Source organism: Podarcis cretensis (assembly GCF_951804945.1).
Source record: "Podarcis cretensis genome assembly, chromosome: 4".
NCBI classification, from domain to species: Eukaryota; Metazoa; Chordata; class Lepidosauria; order Squamata; family Lacertidae; genus Podarcis; species Podarcis cretensis.
The window spans coordinates 37,290,227-37,307,947 of NC_137173.1; positions in this window are offsets into that span (position 1 = coordinate 37,290,227).

Sequence of the window (17,721 nt, forward strand, 5' to 3'; positions counted from 1 at the left end):
AGCGGCAGAACGATGCTGTAAATTTGTTCTTCAGCTTTTTACACATGCCAGAATTTCACTGGTTGTAGCATTTTCCCCAAAGCTCTCTTCACCCAATCATGTCACAAAGAGTCCAGAGTCAACATTATTACTTAGACTGTGTCTTAACAGCATCAAGTAATGTTCCAAGCAAAGGCCAACATTTTCTTTAGTTCTGGTGTGGAAACGAAGTCTTCCATGAAATGAGTTCTTCGTTATCACAGCTAACAGATTACACTGGGAGGTTTGTCAGTACAGACTGTGAAAATGCATTCTGCAGGTAAGGCACTTCCTTAGAACAAGCATAGCTTAGCTGTTCACATCCTGTGAGGATACAGTGCTTGCAGCTGTGTGACAGTTGGGCACAATCTAGCTAAAGTACATTACTTGAGTAAGTCTGATTTGTTTCAGAGGAAGAATAGTTCCCTGTTGCTGCTTAAAAGCACAATCCTATACACGAGAGCAAGCCCAATCAAGCTCAGTGAACTTATTTCTGAGTAGATGTGGACTGTCAATCTCTCAAAAGTCAGAGTAATTCTATATATTTTTCAGCTTAGAGTTTTGGTCAAATTTTGACCATCCACTGGGGGGAAACCCCCAAACCCACCACTATTAAAAATTCAAATACCACATTTTACAACCTGAATATCAGAATGTTTGCATGGCAATATGACATGACAGTTTGGGGACCCGCTTTATTTAAATTTTTTACCATTCATTTTCAGTTATAGGAACTGAATGAATCCCCATCCATATAAAAACGAGAAACTTTTTCATCTGCTAAGACTTGTTGAAGTTTATTTATTGAGTCCCACTTAAAAGTTTGGTAATGTTGGCTAAAATAATTCCCTGGAACTTTAAAATCACGTGGATTTTTGGCCGTCCTAAATATAAAGCTGAGTCAGATCCTTAAGAAAACTCTTTTAAGGTTAAGCCCTTAATTAGCCAGCCAAATGACTCAGTGCCATCCATCCGTCCCTCACGCAGCTGTTATGATGGAAAGAACTGCTTTTGATATCCGTATACTAATGTCCCTGAACAGCAGTGACATAGCTTTTTCAGGATGAATGAAAGGACAAACTGCAGAAAAAAAGAGTGTGCCAGCAACGGCCCATATCCAAAGAACAGCAACGTCCTTGGGCACTAGAAGGAAATGGAGCAAAAGAACGAATTTGGTGACAATAAGCTAAGTTGCAAAAAGAAAATTGCACCACGTCAGCCATATTGACACCATGACTAAGCTCCTGGACATGGACCTTGGTAATTAAGGTTTCTTTAGAAGACTTTGCCTACATTTCCATTCAATTAAAGTACAATTGGGGGAAGGGTTGTATGTCAGTGATAGTATATTTGCTTTGCATGCAGAAGGACTCAGGTTCAATCTCCAGCATCTCCTGGTAGGCTGAAAGAGATCCCTGTCTAATATCCTGGAGAGGCTCTACCAGTCAATGTAGACAATATTGAGCTGGATGGACCAATGATCTGACTAAGGTTCCAGTGTTTTTAAGGTAGCTGAGAAAAAGCAATATGATCCATTGTTCCCTGTGACCTTGGTTTAAATGAAGTTACACTTCTCTCGGCTGACTCACGTTGAGCTAGATCGGAGAATACAAGTGGCTGCCCAGCCGAAGTTGCTCCTGTTGTGGCAGGGAGATTTCTACACTAGAATCAGTCCAGGCCACCAAGCTTACTTCTAGGCCAAGCGTGTGGTACACTACTGTCTGCGCTCCAAAGATCTAGTCTTCTGTGGTGGAGAATCCAAATGGCTTCTTTCCCTGCAAAGAACTGGAATGGTGGTCATTTTGCCCTGCTACTGACTGCAAACTAATCTGAGGTCACAGAACAGAATCATAGAGTTGGAAGGAACCCCAAGGGCCATCTAATTCAACCCCCTGCAGTGCAGGAGTCTTGCTCACAAGCTGGCCCTGGGTGGGCTCAAACTGCCAGCCTTCTGGTTAACAGCCAGACACACTGACCCATAGCGCCAAGTACCAAGTTTTCTTGCCCTCCCTTACAGCATCTTCTGTAACATGAAGAAGAGGCTCTGAAGGTAAGGTCATACGTCAACCTTGACTCTCCTGAATTTTGTGTCATATACCATTAGCTTACCCCAATCCATTTATCCCACTTGCAGCCTGATGTCTCCTGCCAGTGACTGACAATTTGCCATTCTTTAATAATAATAATAATAATAATAATAATAATAATAATAATAATAATATTTATTTATACCCCACCCTCCCCGGCCAGAGCACATAAGGTAAAGGGACCCCTGACCATTAGGTCCAGTCGTGGACGATTCTGGGGTTGCGGAGCTCATCTCGCTTTATTGGCCGAGGGAGCCGGCGTACAGCTTCCAGGTCATGTGGCCAGCATGACTAAGCCGCTTCTGGCGAACCAGAGCAGCGCACGGAAACGCTGTTTACCTTCCCGCCGGAGCGGTACCTATTTATCTACTTGCACTTTGACGTGCTTTTGAACTGCTAGGTTGGCAGGAACAGGGACCAAGCAACGGGAGGTCACCCCGTTGCGGGGATTCAAACCGCCGACCTTCTGATCGGCAAGTCCTAGGCTCTGTGGTTTAACCCACAGCGCCACCCGTGTCCAGTAAAATTACAGTAAAAACATAATAGGGGGGGGCAATTTAAAATACAGGTTAAAATGCAATTTAAATACAGCCTCATTTTAAAAGTAGCCCATAGATCAAAATCATAAGGGGAGGAAAACATAAGGGTCAGACTGAGTCCAAACCAAAGGCCAGGCGGAACAGCTCTGTCTTTCAGGCCCTGCGGAAAGATGTCAAATCCCGCAGGGCCCTAGTCTCTTGTGACAAAGTGTTCCACCAAGTCGGGGCCAGTACTGAAAAGGTCCTGGTCCTAGTTAGCACCCCAAAGTGACCATGTCACACAGTAAGGTCAGTCCTGCTAGTATCACCTCTAGGGAAGAAGCCACGTTTTGGTATATTCTTTGATTAGCATGGCACCTTCTCATTACTATGATTTTTTGTGGTGCTGTGGTACAATAAAGGAATTTTGTACAGAGAACTTCTGGTTCTTCAACAGTAAACCAGAGGTTAAAATTTGACTCACTAAAGAGGAACTGGACAGACAAGAAAGCTGGGCAGTGCTGTTTTGCTTCCTCTATTAAAATGTGTTTCCTCTTTTCTAGTTCCTCACCTGTGGTGTTGAGGGAATTGAGGGAAAGAAAATGAAGTTCATCGCCTGCTTACCAGAATATACTCATTTTTCTTGCTCCAGTAGCCCACACATTTGTGATGTTTCTGCCTGAGAAGCTTGATCCAGTATGATAATGTGATCATTAGCTTCTGTGGTTGAGAGTTATGAAGAAGCATACTTTGCAAAACCTGTTAGGCCTGGTTTAAGCATAGCACTATGATTTATTAAACCACGGTTTAGTGTCATATGCCAAGTTTGTCCACTGGCTTAACTATTCTTCGTTTACTGCCAGCAAATCACGATCTGAAACCATAGTCTGTTTAAACTGATATTCATGCTACTATTGGGGATATATTCTTCCCTTTAAGCACTATATTCATTTTAAAAAACATGACCGCTGAGTTTTACCAGCCAACCGCTCCTTTCATAAACATTGATTAACACATATCGTTTGTTCTTATCTGTTTATTTTTGCTGTGTCATGATTTAAATTAAAAGGCAGCATATATTACCCTAGTACTGAACTGAACTGAAGTTGCAAGTCTTAAACTGAAGACCAAGTGAAAATTGCTTTTACGTTGTAAAAAGACAAGTGATTGTTGCAGACAGCTCAATAATACTAAAAAGGGTGTTGGTAATGGGTCACACTTATTTGATTTGGATGACTAATATTTTGAATTTTCAGCAGGCTGGAAGGGTATTAGTTCCAACCGTGGCTGCTGGTGATTCATTTGTATCCCTCCAATTCTTTGCATTATTTTTACTATTCCCAATCTCTACTTTTAACAGCAGTAGGTATGAGATGAAGCCTAATTAAAAACCATAGAGCATCATTCATATTTTATCAGCAACATAGATTTTAATACATAATTCATTCTGAGAAATGTTTGCAGAATTTTGTATTTGTGTATTTGTGTATGGAGGTTGGTGGTCATCGCTACTTACTTCACAACAGTTAGAGTAGAACTGTCATGGAGTTACTGATGTACTTTTAATTTTTAAAAACCCTTGTACAAGGGGTAATTTCCTCACCTTTTTTGTTTACTTTAAAAATGTCATTAGATCTATTGACACAACTAAAGTCAACATTTCAAGGTTCAGGTTTCAACCCATAATGTCTTATGCAGCTCAAGCCCACAATACCTCAAGGGCAGCCCCTCTGCGCATGAACCAGGATGGACCCGTGGCCACTTCATCAGAGGCAATTCTTCCTGTACCTCATCTCAGAAAGATGTGGAGAGTGGTGACATGAGAACATGCTTTTTTTCAGTGGTATCTCCCTATTTGTGGAATGTTCTTCCCAGGGAAACATGCCTGGCACCATCACTTCATCAATGCATTATTTTAGTCTCTTCTGTGCTGCTCATTTTTTGTTGGGGCAGGGTTTGTTCTGAAGGAGTGTCTCCACCCCTATCATTCAGTCTGGACACTGAGGTCCAGCTCCAGGACCTTCTGGCGAGTCCCTCCCTGCAAGAAGTGAGGTTACAGGGAACCAGGCAGAGGGCCTTCTTGGTAGTGGCACCCGCCCTGTGGAACGCCCTCCCATCAGATGTCAAGGAAATAAACAACTATCTAACTTTTAGAAGACATCTGAAGACAGTCCTGTTTAGGGAAGTTTTTAATGTTTGATGTTTTGTCGTGTTTTTAATATTCTGTTGGGAGCCACCCAGAGTGGCTGAGAAACTCAACCAGATGGGTGGGGTATGTATGTGTGTGTGTATATGTGTGTGTGTGTGTGTGTGTGTGTGTGTGTGCATAAATAATAATTTAGTGTGTTGTTGGATGAACACTTTTTGAGGGTGGGGAATTTGTACATCGTTCTTTTACTGTGGTACCTCAGGTTACAGACACTTCAGGTTACAGACACTTCAGGTTACAGACTCCGCTAACCCAGCAATAGTACCTCAGGTTAAGAACTTTGCTTCAGGATGAGAACAGAAATTGTGCAGTGGCAGTGGGAGGCCACGTTAGCTAAAGTGGTACCTCAGGTTAAGAACAGTTTCAGGTTAAGAACGGACCTCCGGAACGAATTACGTTCCTAACCCGAGGTACCACTGTATTTTGAGTTGGTTTTTAATTGATTTTGTTTATAATTTTTATTTTTGTTTAAAGCAACAAACAAATGCAGTAAATAACATTTTTCCAGACCATGGAATATGATTTAATGCCTTGGTTCTTCAGCATAATATTTATCAAGGGCATTTGGCAGATAGGTGCTGTGCACAGAAGTAGGCATGAGCTCTACCCACAGGTCTGCACGCAAAAGCAAATATGACATTTGAGGAAAGCAAGGGAGGGCCAGGAAATATGTAAAGAAGAGGACTAGTTCTCAGAAATGACAGGCTGCTTGCATCTGAAATATCACGCCTTTAAGATGCTTCTGGTGGGATGCAGATATCATTATTCATTTAAGAAAATGCTGGATCTTGTGCATGTGACAGTATCTGAAGCATAGCACATCAGATTTAAAACCTCCATGTGAGCTTATCTTCAGTTCAAAAAGGGGAGGGAGAATGATAAGTAGAATCCTGTGTTGTTTTCTCCTGACATATTTTGAATTGAAGTTCTGAAGCTTCAGTTGTTTCAGACCTTTTTGTGTGGAGCTGTGTTTCACGCAGAGCAATTGGAGGATTGCACTGTAAACAGATATAATTAAATGATTAACAGTCAGTGTCCATGATGTTTTTGCCTTCAGGGGCTTCCCCTTTTTCAGTTGAATTAGCCTTGCTAATGTCAAAGGAAGTGATAACTCGAACCGCAGGCAATCTGTCTGTGCAGTTGTCAAATTTCTTGTTTCTGAATTCTGCAAATATGAAACCTGCAATCTTTCCAGAGACCTTTCTGCTCCAGTATTGCTAACTAACACACACACACACACACACACACACACACATTTTATATGCCACGAATCCTCAGGAGAGACGAGTGTCATCTTTATTTATCAGCCTTAATCAGAGTAGGTTTAGCAAATGCTCAAAACAAAGCAATTAACTTACAGCAGTGCAATAAATCTGACTCTGCTGGTGGGAGGATCAGAGAAAGGAAAACCCAAAGGTTGCCGCAGCAGCTTGCCTTGTTGTATTAGGTTCTCTCCGGTTCCTCAAAATTCTACCTGCTTTATTTATAGCCTTCAAGCAAACCAAGGGCTGCTTCTGCACAACTTCTGTTTGTTTCAGTGAAGCCTGCAGATGAGCCTCATGCAAATGGAACTGAGTGGGAATTCGATGCCAGTCATTCTCCATGGACTACCTAAAACCTCATCAGTGAAACTGTTGAGCTTTTATTCATTTTGCCTAAACTTGTTCAGCCTTTTTCTGCAAAATCGCAAAGAAATTGGATGTTTCTGAGCTATTTCTGAGGAAAAATGCACTGCCAACATGGGCTGCCATACGTCCAGTTTTCCCATACATTTAGCTGATTTCTGCCCAGACACTGCTTGTATTCCGGATATGTTTGGGAAATTCTGGACGTATGGCAACCCTAGAACTACCCACATGTCAGATGGGGTCCTGTTGTTTATAAGTCCAAAGAGAATGTCGCTCCTTTCCATCACCTGTTGCACTGTCTGTGTGGGGCTCATGAGGAATGTGCCTGTGGCCCTGCTGTTTCACCAGGTGTAGGGATTTCCACTTCTCATTTGTAGACGCATGTTCTGAGTCACACCTCTTGATCGCCAGGTGCACCACTGCAGTAAACCCTCAGATGTCAAACGGGAAACCTTCAAAGCAACTGTGGGAGGCAGTGGCATTTTTGTTCTTATTTTTCTCAAGCATTGTTGGCGTTGTTTTTAAGTGTACGCCAACTGAAAAGACACTGAGGTGATTATCTCCATAGGAAATGTAGGAGCAGTGTGGCATTGCTTTGGGGTTTACTCCATCGTGAGTGAAGGGTAGGCATCTTGTTTGGCCCTCCATAATGCTGCTGAAGTCCTAACACCCAGGATGTCTAATAGTGATGGTAGGAGATGTAGTTCTGCAACATCTTGGAAGGCCACGGGTTACCTAACTGTGCTATTCAACTTCTCTTAATTCCTGGAGGTATACTACTCTTAGTTCCTATACCACTGAGAATGAGGCACGTTTACTCAGAACAAAGTCCCCAGTCATAAGTCTGCTTATGATTGAGCCCTAAATGATTAACTAGAGGAAAATAAGAGACTCAAAATATTTTCCAGTTGCATCACTGTTTCTTAAAGATCTCCATAAGAAGAGAGTTATGCTAATGAAACCAGCTATTTATTTATTTTTTAATGTTAGTAGCACAGACCAATTCCATTTTATTCACAAGTTGAAAGATGCATTGTATAGTCCTCCACACAGTGATATCACTTTGGGTTTCTCAACAAAGTGGTTTACCAGCACCACCCACAAATTTGCTTGCACAAGGAAAGCTTACATGCCAGAATAAAAGTTGCTAGCCGAGCATTCTGTTGGAGTTGTAACTCTTCTCATACAAATATGCTTTTATGTGGATACACTTTTCTGATTTGCATTCTGGGATAGTACAGTCTCATGGAGGCCTGTAGCACAGGTCCACCTTAACATCTATGTAACTATACACAAGGGAGAAAAGGGCAACCATTCTCACAGCCTCATGACCAAAGGGCAATTGGCGGGGGGAGTGCCAGGAGAAGACCCTGACATTGACCCTTCAAACAGATCTATCAACTACCATTTTTTAATAGTTACATTTGCCTCTACCAGTCCATCTCTTGTAGGAATCATTATAGTTTTATATATTCAACTTGACAGAATACCTCACAGAAAAAAGAAAATCCTGTCTCCTTATGAAGCAAAATTCTTGAAAACTAAAAGCTCACATTCCCTGACTAAATGTTTGTCTTAATAGAAGAAGTTGTACCTTGAGCTTAACATCTCCTTTCTGGACAGTTGCATCTAGAGCACTCAGGCTGTAGAAATCTGTAGAAAAGATAGAGTTTCAGTTATTAAGGGTTGCAGCTAAGACCTTTTGTTCTTGTGGTTACTTTTTGTTTCCTAACCAGTTGAGTGCTAACTTGTTCATCAATAAGCAGCCTCTTGTTCCTGTCTTGTAAGAACGTAACATAGGCGAGCAGGGAAAAAACAGTGATGGGAAGTCTCATCCTGACTGCTTCAATCATAGAGGGAAACATTGGTAACATTTACTTGCTAAATTGTGCTTGAAAATGTGGCTTGATCAGTTTCAAAGTGGATCAGAAATGAAAAAGAAAGACATTCTGGGGAGAGTGGACATTTTGGAAGAGATACTATAAAATAAAACGTATACAACATTTTTAAACATTGTAAAATGTACCAGTTTATTTTACAAACTGTTTATTTAAACTATTTATATACTGCTTTGCTAAATAGTCTCTAAGCAATTTACAAAGTTTCAGTAAAAAACAAAAAATATATAGTTAAAACTATAAAAACAAACTACAATGAAAATGGCTGCTGGAATAACAAAGTATTTAATAGGCACCAGAAATTCACTAGGGAGGGGGCCTGTATGACCATAACTGGAAGGGAAATCCATAAAATTGGGTCCATAATGCTAAACACACAGCTCCTGGTGGGTACAAACCATGCATCCAAGTCACTTCCTCCAAGAGCTCAGTGATCAGGCAGGAATATAAGGGATTAGACAACCCTTGGAAGTACCCTGGAGCCAAGTTGCTAAGGGTCTTGTGAATTAATACAAGAACTTTGAACTATGAGGTATGTCTCTGAGAGCATGCACTTACTGGAATTAATTTTTATTTGGGAACAAGTGATTAGTCCTGTTCCTATCTCAGAGATAAGTGCTGAGAGGTTGCTGTTCTTTCTGCTGAAATCCAAGAGACAAATTGCTATGTACAGTATGTGAACTGTTACCTTCCTTTGAGATTAGCTATGGCTCATACATATATAAAACATCTAATTGAAACTATCCACATATCTAATATTTAATTATGCTCACTTTTTTTCCTTGTACCATATATTGCCCCCATACCTATTGCCGAAAAGAAAAGCACTTACAAAATTCCCATAGATTACTGAAATGCTCCAACCCATCATTTGTGAATTATAGGTGTAGATACTTAGGAATTTGAACAAGGTTTGGGCTTTCTTAAGAGGATTTGGAGCTGTGCAAGAGTTGAGCATATGCTTATACAGAATAACAGAGCCCAGGTTGTCACAATGTGGGCAGCAGGCTACCCACTTCTGCATCGCCAAAAAAAGAGGAAATGCATCATTACAAAAGAGGGCACAGATCCGCATACAATTTGCTTATATAAGAATCTCCCCCTCCCCCCTTTTGGGTACTTTTCTGGGTAACCACATGCCCAAGGTGGGCAGGGCCAGAGGCAAAAATGAGCAGAGCAATGAATGTTAATTTTAGCTTTGTATAGTAAGCTAGTTTCTATATACCGTCACAAACCCCTCTTTCTCTTCCACTCAGGCAAGCAAGGACACTTTCCAGTTCAAGGGCATATTTCAGCCAGGCAAAAACGCTCCTGGAAATGCAAAACAGGGCCAAAGAAAAGTGGGGCCTAGGAAGAGAGGTCCAGATACAGAGGCCTGGAGAGCATATGAAAATAATTATCTTAATTAAAAAATAAATACAATACATTACATCATAGTGGGGAAGACTGTGACCAGATGACTTCAAGGCTCCTGTTCTTCTATCTTATGGTACTTTTTACTGGACTTGGGACCGGACAGCCTATCAGATTGAGGATTGCCCACTGTAAAGCAGGCCACATGGTCACTCTAATAGGGAGGCTAGGGAATGTAATATACCCTATGAAAATAGAGCCGAAAAACAGCCCTATCATTAGGCAGGGTGAGGCAGTCTGTGTCAGGCGGCAGATCTGGGGCATGAAATTGCACACTGACAATTAGTTTATTACAATGTTTTAAAACTTCAGGAGATGACATCATATTTTTGTTTCAGGCGTCGTAAAGTACAGTAAGTGGTGCCTTTCTCCTGAAGGCAACATTCCTGCAGGGGGAAAAAATCATTTGCTGGTGTGCTGTAGAGCACAATTACTGTCTCTGACCCTGTGCCAAACAAATGGAGCTCCAGAACAAGGCTGGAAGACTCATGGTGCAGCAACTTTGCTAAAACTACACTGGGCTTCTGTGTGGCTGGATGGGAAACCACTGGGAATCCCAAAGATGCTATAATTAGTTTCACAGAATAAAGGTGAAATGTAAGTTTTAATATGTAATATAGAGGCCTTTCTTACTCCACTCTTCACTATATAATCCCCCAGTGGGTTACAACCATACAACCTTAAAACCCAATAAAACAATTTAAAACAAGCCAGCAAACAACAGAGGTGGTCCCACAAATCTGAAGTGTCAGAGAAATAACAGAAACTGAATAAGGATGCCTGATGCATCTCGGTGGGGAAGGAGTTCTACACATTGGGAGCTGCCCTTTCCTAGACTGCCATCCCCCATGTTTCCAAGGGGTGTGGAAGTACTAATAGGACTCTCTGCCAATCTTAACACCTGAAAGGTTCTGTAGGGAAGCCCTTCAGATATTTGAGGCCTATGTCATTTAGTGCTTTTAACACCAATGTAAACACCTTGAATTGGGGCAGGACCCTCACTGCCAAGCAGTGCAGCTGTTTCTAAACAGGGACAATGTGCATTATAAATGAAAACTTGGCCAGCTGTGTTTTGGACTAGTTGACATTTCTGAACCTTCTTCAAGGGCAGTCCCATGTAAAGCACATTGCAATAATCCAATGTATTTTAGTACCATGTGACTTAAGTATCAGCAACTCCCCAAAGTTTTGTGTGGAGGCCCTTCCTAGCCCTGGCACCTGAAATTTCTAGCTTAGGAATGATTAACTTGGGACACTTGAGATACTTGTAGGAGTTGAAGGCCTACAAATTCTGGACGGCTACAGGTTCCTCATCCTTGTTTTAATGAGCCAAGGACTGAACTTGGGAAGTAGATGTTCTGTGTCTGAGCTGAAGCTGCTCCTCAAGTGCATTCCAATTCTCCACGTAATTTGCAGAAAATGCTTTATTAAGCACATTGCCACAATACTATTCAGTGTGCTGAAACTTTGCAAAAAGCTACAAGCAGCACTTTGTGTGTGACAAGCATTCACTTCCAAGGTCCACAGAGGGAGAGGCAGAAATGTAACGTTTGGGATTGAAACATTAATGAGAGCTTTCACTGTCCATCATCATTTCAGTGCTGGTGGCAGCGTCACAGCGGGAAAAATGACTGTCCTCTCCAAATGACAGGTTACAAACAGTGAGTGACAGCATAAGCTTCTTCAAATCAGTGGGGTGGGAAAATGCTCCTCCACCGAAGCTTATCACGAGATGAAAGGCTACAGCAAAAATTTGCCCACACTTCATTAATATAACCATGAAGCTTGATCATATATTTGGACCTGTGTGACAAGTATTCTATCACAAATCTCTACCTCAGCCTTCCTCAACCTGGTGCCCTCCAGACATCATTGGACTCCAACTCCCATCCGCCCCAGCCAGTATGACCAGTAGTCAGTTTATGGGAGATGTACTCCACTAGCAACATCTAGAGGGCACTAGTTTGGGAAAAGCTCCTCTAACCATTCAGACTAGGGATCCTACTATGTGCTAAGACCAAAGGCCATTTCAGACTATTATTATTATAATTTATTATTTGTACCCCGCCCATCTGGCTGCGTTTCCCCAGCCACTCTGGGCAGCTTCCAACAAAGATTAAAAATACATTAAAATGTCACACACTAAAAACTTCTCCATGCGCTATGCTCTCTGATTCTTCTCACATTCTTTTGCAGTACTCCTTTAAACTGTGCATTCGGTGTTCTGGTCCTAAACTTGTGGAACTCCTTCTTTCCTGAGATTAGACAGCCACCCACTTTGCTGAACTTCAGGGGTATCACAGAAACTTTCTTGTTCCATCAGGCATTTTAAGGTAGCGTTTGGTTTTATGATAACTTTCCATTATTTTATTCTCTTTATGGTTCGCTTTTATGCATACCACTTAGAAATGCTAATGATTAAATTTGTTTCACAAACAATCAATTTAGTAAAACACCGCTTGGTAATAATATTCCTTGGTTTCTGCACCACAATACATTGTAGAAGGCGGGCATTGAGTGTCACTGGTCCCATGGTATGGAGCAGCCTTCTAGCAGAGATTTGACAGACATCCTCGCTTTTGACTTTCAAGTGTCTCTTGAAGAACTTTTTATATTGACAGGCCTTTGCAGCTGCTTGATTTTTGTTTTCAGTTAGCCATTCACCTTAATGATTATCTGCATTTTTTTAAAAAAAATGTGTTTTTTTTTATCCCAGTTGCTGGAAGCCACCAGAGGGGAGAGTGCTCTTATGCTCAGGTCCTGCTTAGTGATTTCCCACATACATCTGGTTGGCCACAGTGAGAACAGGATGCTGGAATAGATGGACCATTAGCCTGATCCAGAAGGCTCTTCATATGGTCTTAACATTTGTTGTGCACCACCTTGATATTTTATGATATTGTGATATGGTAATACTTTTATAAATACTTAAAACAGGACTTTATTGGAGATAAAATCCTCATGCAAGATTATATTTTGAGAATGTTTAGGGTATCAGCAGGGAATCCCAATGCAATATAATACCTTGAAATTGTTAGCTTATCAGTGGAAGTACACTTTTAAAGAATCAGTTAGTTTACACACTGTAGAAAGGAACCCAAAAAGCATTTTAAACCCTACGAACCAGCTCTCCTATTTCCTCCTCACAAGAAGTCCTTTATTTATGAATAGATTTGGCACGGGTGAGAAGTCGTTATTCTGATTATTCACCCAAAGTTTGATGAACATCTTCCTTTCCAGTCCTTCATGATTCTAAGGGTTCTAAAGAAAAGAAGCTCGAGTGAACAAAAACTTAGCTGACGTAAGGAATTGCATCAGGAAATAACTTTCCAAGTATCCGAGAATGCTCCATTAATGTTTCATTCCCATGTGGTACATATTTCTATTGCTTTCTGTGAATAAGTGCACATTTTCCCTCCCAAACATTTACAGGAAAAGGAAGCATTGCTGATGTTACTAATCTGGGCCTTGACTCCCCCATTTCCATTAGACAGGACTCCCAACTACGACTATAACTACGTCACTTGGAAACACAATCGTCTTTCCACTGGTTGGGAATCTGAAACTTCAGGGGGGGGGGGGAAGCTTTACCTTCACGCAATACTTCCAGTAGCCTTATAAGGGCATGAGTACTTTCTGTTGAGCAACAGCTTTCTTATGTGGAATGTTATTTCTGTCTCATGTAAAAATACTGGCACATTCTAGCCAAACGACTAGCAGCTTTTCAGAGTAATTCAGAGGCTTAAGTTATACAGACTCCCTCTGAAAACAGACTTCAGATAAGGCAGGAACCTGGTAAACCTTTAAGCTTAATAAATAATCTATGCTAAGCACAGTAATTTGAGGACAGGAATTCACCAGTAGTATATTACGTATTTAAAAGATGACACTTTTTAAAAAAGCAATGGGGGTTAGTGACTGTGTTTTGTCCGACAGATTAACCAAGACAATCCCATCAGTTTAAATTACACTTAACACTGAGCTCTGAAAAACTGCAAAAAGTGAATAGAAGTGACATGATTCAGCCTATTCCAGAATGGTTATCTGAAGGGAATGAGCAAAATCCAGAGGAAAGCAAGCAGACCTAAACCCTGCTGAAACTTGAATCAGCTGCTAGGTCACCAGAACTGAACCTCCTACAAGTCCTTTCTGTAACATCAGCTACCAAAGGCTGGTGTTGTGTGACGGCCACATTGCCTCTGAGATTTGCATGGCCCGTTTTGCAAACCCTCCTGATGTTGTGGGCTGCAGTTCCCAACCAGCACAGCTGGAATGCACCAGTCTGGTGAAGACTGTCCTAGAATGCAAACTCAGTTCAACATGGGGCAGTCTTGGGCTGCAGCATCACTGTAAATCCAAAGAGGTCCTAGGACACATATAATAATAATAATAATTTATTATTTGTACCCCGCCCATCTGGCTGGGTTTCCCCAGCCACTCTGGGCGGCTTCCAACAAAGATGAAAAGTACACTAAAATGTCACATATTAAAAACTTCCCTTCAGATGTCTTCTGAATGTCAGGTAGTTGTTTATCGCTTTGACATCTGATGGGAGGGCGTTCCACAGGGCGGGCGCCACTACCGAGAAGGCCCTCTGCCTGGTTCCCTGTAACTTGGCCTCTCGCAGTGAGGGAACCGCCAGAAGGCCTTCGGAGCTGGACCTCAGTGTCCGGGCAGAATGATGGGGGAGGAGACGCTCCTTCAGATATATTGGACCGAGGCCGTTTAGGGCTTTAAAGGTCAGCACCAACACTTTGAATTGTGCTCGGAAACGCACTGGGAGCTACTGTAGGTCTTTCAAGACTGGTGTTATATGGTCTCGGCGGCCGCTCCCAGTCACCAGTCTAGCTGCCGCGTTCTGGATTAGTTGTAGTTTCCGGGTCACCTTCAAAGGTAGCCCCACGTAGAGCGCATTGCAGTAGTCCAAGCGGGAGATAACCAGAGCATGCACCACTCTGGTGAGACAGTCTGCAGGCAGATAGGGTCTCAGCCTATGTACCAGATGGAGCTGGTAAACAGCTGCCCTGGATACAGATTTGACCTGTGCCTCCATTGACAGCTGTGAGTCCAAAATGACTCCCAGGCTGCGCTCCTGGTCCTTCAGGGGCACAGTTACCCCATTCAGGACCAGGGAATCCTCCACACCTGCCCGCCTCCTGTGCCCCAAGAACAGTACTTCTGTCTTGTCAGGATTCAACCTCAATCTGTTAGCCGCCATCCATCCTCCAACCGCCTCCAGACACTCACACAGGACCTTCACTGCCTTCACTGGTTCTAAGATCACATTGTTCTGAGATCATAAATATCCAAGGAAAAGGTGACATGACTAAAACGTACAAGGTTTAAAATATTTGTAAATCTCATCTTGTCCTGTCCTGCCTCTGCTACGCTCCCTAAATGCCCCTTTGCGGGGACTTACGCCAGCATAAATTACAGGATTTTAAGATACACCAGTTGATTCCCAGCTGTGCCAGGGTGAGGCACGTGCTCTGGCAAAAAGCCCAAGATCCACCAAATCCAAACCCTCTCACCCTGGTCAATACTGGGTGTGGATTGTGCTGTTACACTACTTAGGGCAAGGATAGAAAAGCAAGTGGGTCTCTAGATATTGCTGGGCCACCGCTTCCTTTATCCCTAACTGTTGCCCATGCTAGCAATGCTGTGACTGATGGGAGTTGGAGTTCCACAACATCTGGAGTACCACAGGTTCCTCATCCCGGATTTAGAACCTTAAAGATAAAAGCCAGTTGGGTCCAGAAAAAAAAAAAAACAATGAAGAAAACACACTACTGAAGTAACCCACATTATTTGCTTTCCTCTAATTGACAGTCTCTTGGCTGCAATCTAAACCGATATAACAAACTTCATAGGCAGGCCCATGTAGAGCTTATTAGAATAGTATAACCAGGAAGGCATAATGGCAGTGGCCAGGCCTGTCATCTTTGAGATATAACCATGCGATGCCAACAAGTATAAAACATTTTAGAGTTTTAAAAGCTGACGTTCAAAATGTGAATTCAGATTTTGCTTGTTAATAAAGTAAACAAAAATGGAAATTCTGTCGGATTTTGAGTATTTGCGAAAACTTGGTTCAGCTTTATTGTGCATTCAGTTATTTATTTATTTACATCTTGTAGATCCCACACCTTCAACATAAATTCATGTTCCAAGGGCAGCTAACAGAGTAGTAAGAAACAAAATGGACAATAATATTACAAAGTAATACAGAAAATTAAAACAAACTAAAAAAAAAAAGTAGCAGGCCATTCAAGTAGACAGTAAAATCAAAGTGATTTCAGTGGAAAATGCTTACTTGCACTAGCAGTTCCTAAAAGCCTAGGTAAACTAATGTTTTTACCTGGCACCTAATGATAGTAATGAGATCTATAGGTGAGCCTTCTCAGGTAGGGCATTCCAAAGGTGAAGAGCCATCACAGAAAAGGCTCTCTCTTTCCTGTCACCACCCACAACACTTCACTCAGTGAGGATACCCAGAAAAAGATCTCAATATATCCTATTGATTACAACAGGACCAGAATGTGATTGTTTTGGACTTCAGCCAATAGAACTTTGTATTTTCATTAAAGCCGGCTGTGGAATAAATTGGACGGCTCATTATTCTGAAGCTGATAGGATTAAATCGTAGAGATTAACCATGTCACAAATTGATGGCGGAAATGTTCTTTCTTGTTTGTTATCCTGCTGTTGTCTTGCAACATTCCTATAGCAAAAAATCTCTGCTCATTTCTTGAGGGAAAAAAGACTAGATTGCCCTAGAAATGTCATATTTGGAAAATAGGGTTGAGGATAATTTTAAACACAGCATTTGTTTTCGGCTAAAGCAGACATTCGGAATCAGCAACATCAGAGCTGCAGCCTTAAAGTTTAGGGTGGTTCTCATTTTCTCACTTCCTTTCTCTCCCTCCTTTAATTATTTGTGTGCTGTAAGTTCAAAGTGGAGTCTTTCACTTAATCACACAGTGCAGAGCAGTGACTCTACAGTTCTGGTTCACTGAACTCTGTTAAAGTCTGTGACTAACGGCCAGACCATATGATCCTGCATATGTGGGTGGTAAACTGCCACACATTCTGGTCGGTAAATGAGAAAGGAAGGGAGCAGCAACTGCTGGGAAAGATGGATTGCTTAAAAAGTCTGGCAAACTTGGTTTTAAATTGAAGGATGCCTCGTTCCTGGGCACACGTCTAGGAGATAAAACAACCACACCTGTCTGACATGGCTGGATAGTGTTCCTTTTAATAGCTGTGATGTAGTTCTCGGGTCAAAAATGCATCCGAATGCTCTTTAAAATGAGTGGGGGTATCCAGCTAAACAGTGAAGTGTTTTAGCTGCACAATGGAACTTGCTCACCCTGTGCTATCCCCATGTGTCTTTCTGGTGCAGAACACAGCAGCTAGGTTGCTTGTGGGGGCAAACTACCACCAGAATATAACACTTTGCTTGTGGGATTTGCCCTAACTTACAAGGCCAGCACCAGGGTTCTGGGGAGACCACCTTATCCCTTATAGGTCTATACAAGAGGTTCTCCTGCAAGCTCCAAGGATACCATAACTCAGAGCAGAGCTTTTAGCTGGCCGCCCCATTCTGAGGAGTAGCATTCATGTTGAGATTCGGCTCGTAACCGCTACCTGTATTTGCGAGAAACAACTGACGGCAGTCTTACTGTGAAGAGCCCTCCTAGCAGGATGAATGTGTCTCTGCCATGGGTGTATATTTTGGATTGTTGTGGGTATATGATATTTTCTGATTCCTTCTTAGCAGCGCTGAACCTGTTTTCATTGTACCTATGTCCCCATGAGCTGTGTGGAAGACAGATGATAGATAAACAGTCAGTTCTAGGGGTCTCACCAACCCCCTACAGCAGATTTATGGGGTGCTGTGGTGAGGGCAGGGAAGTCCCATTGTGCAGCGGAGACTTCTAATGCTAGTGG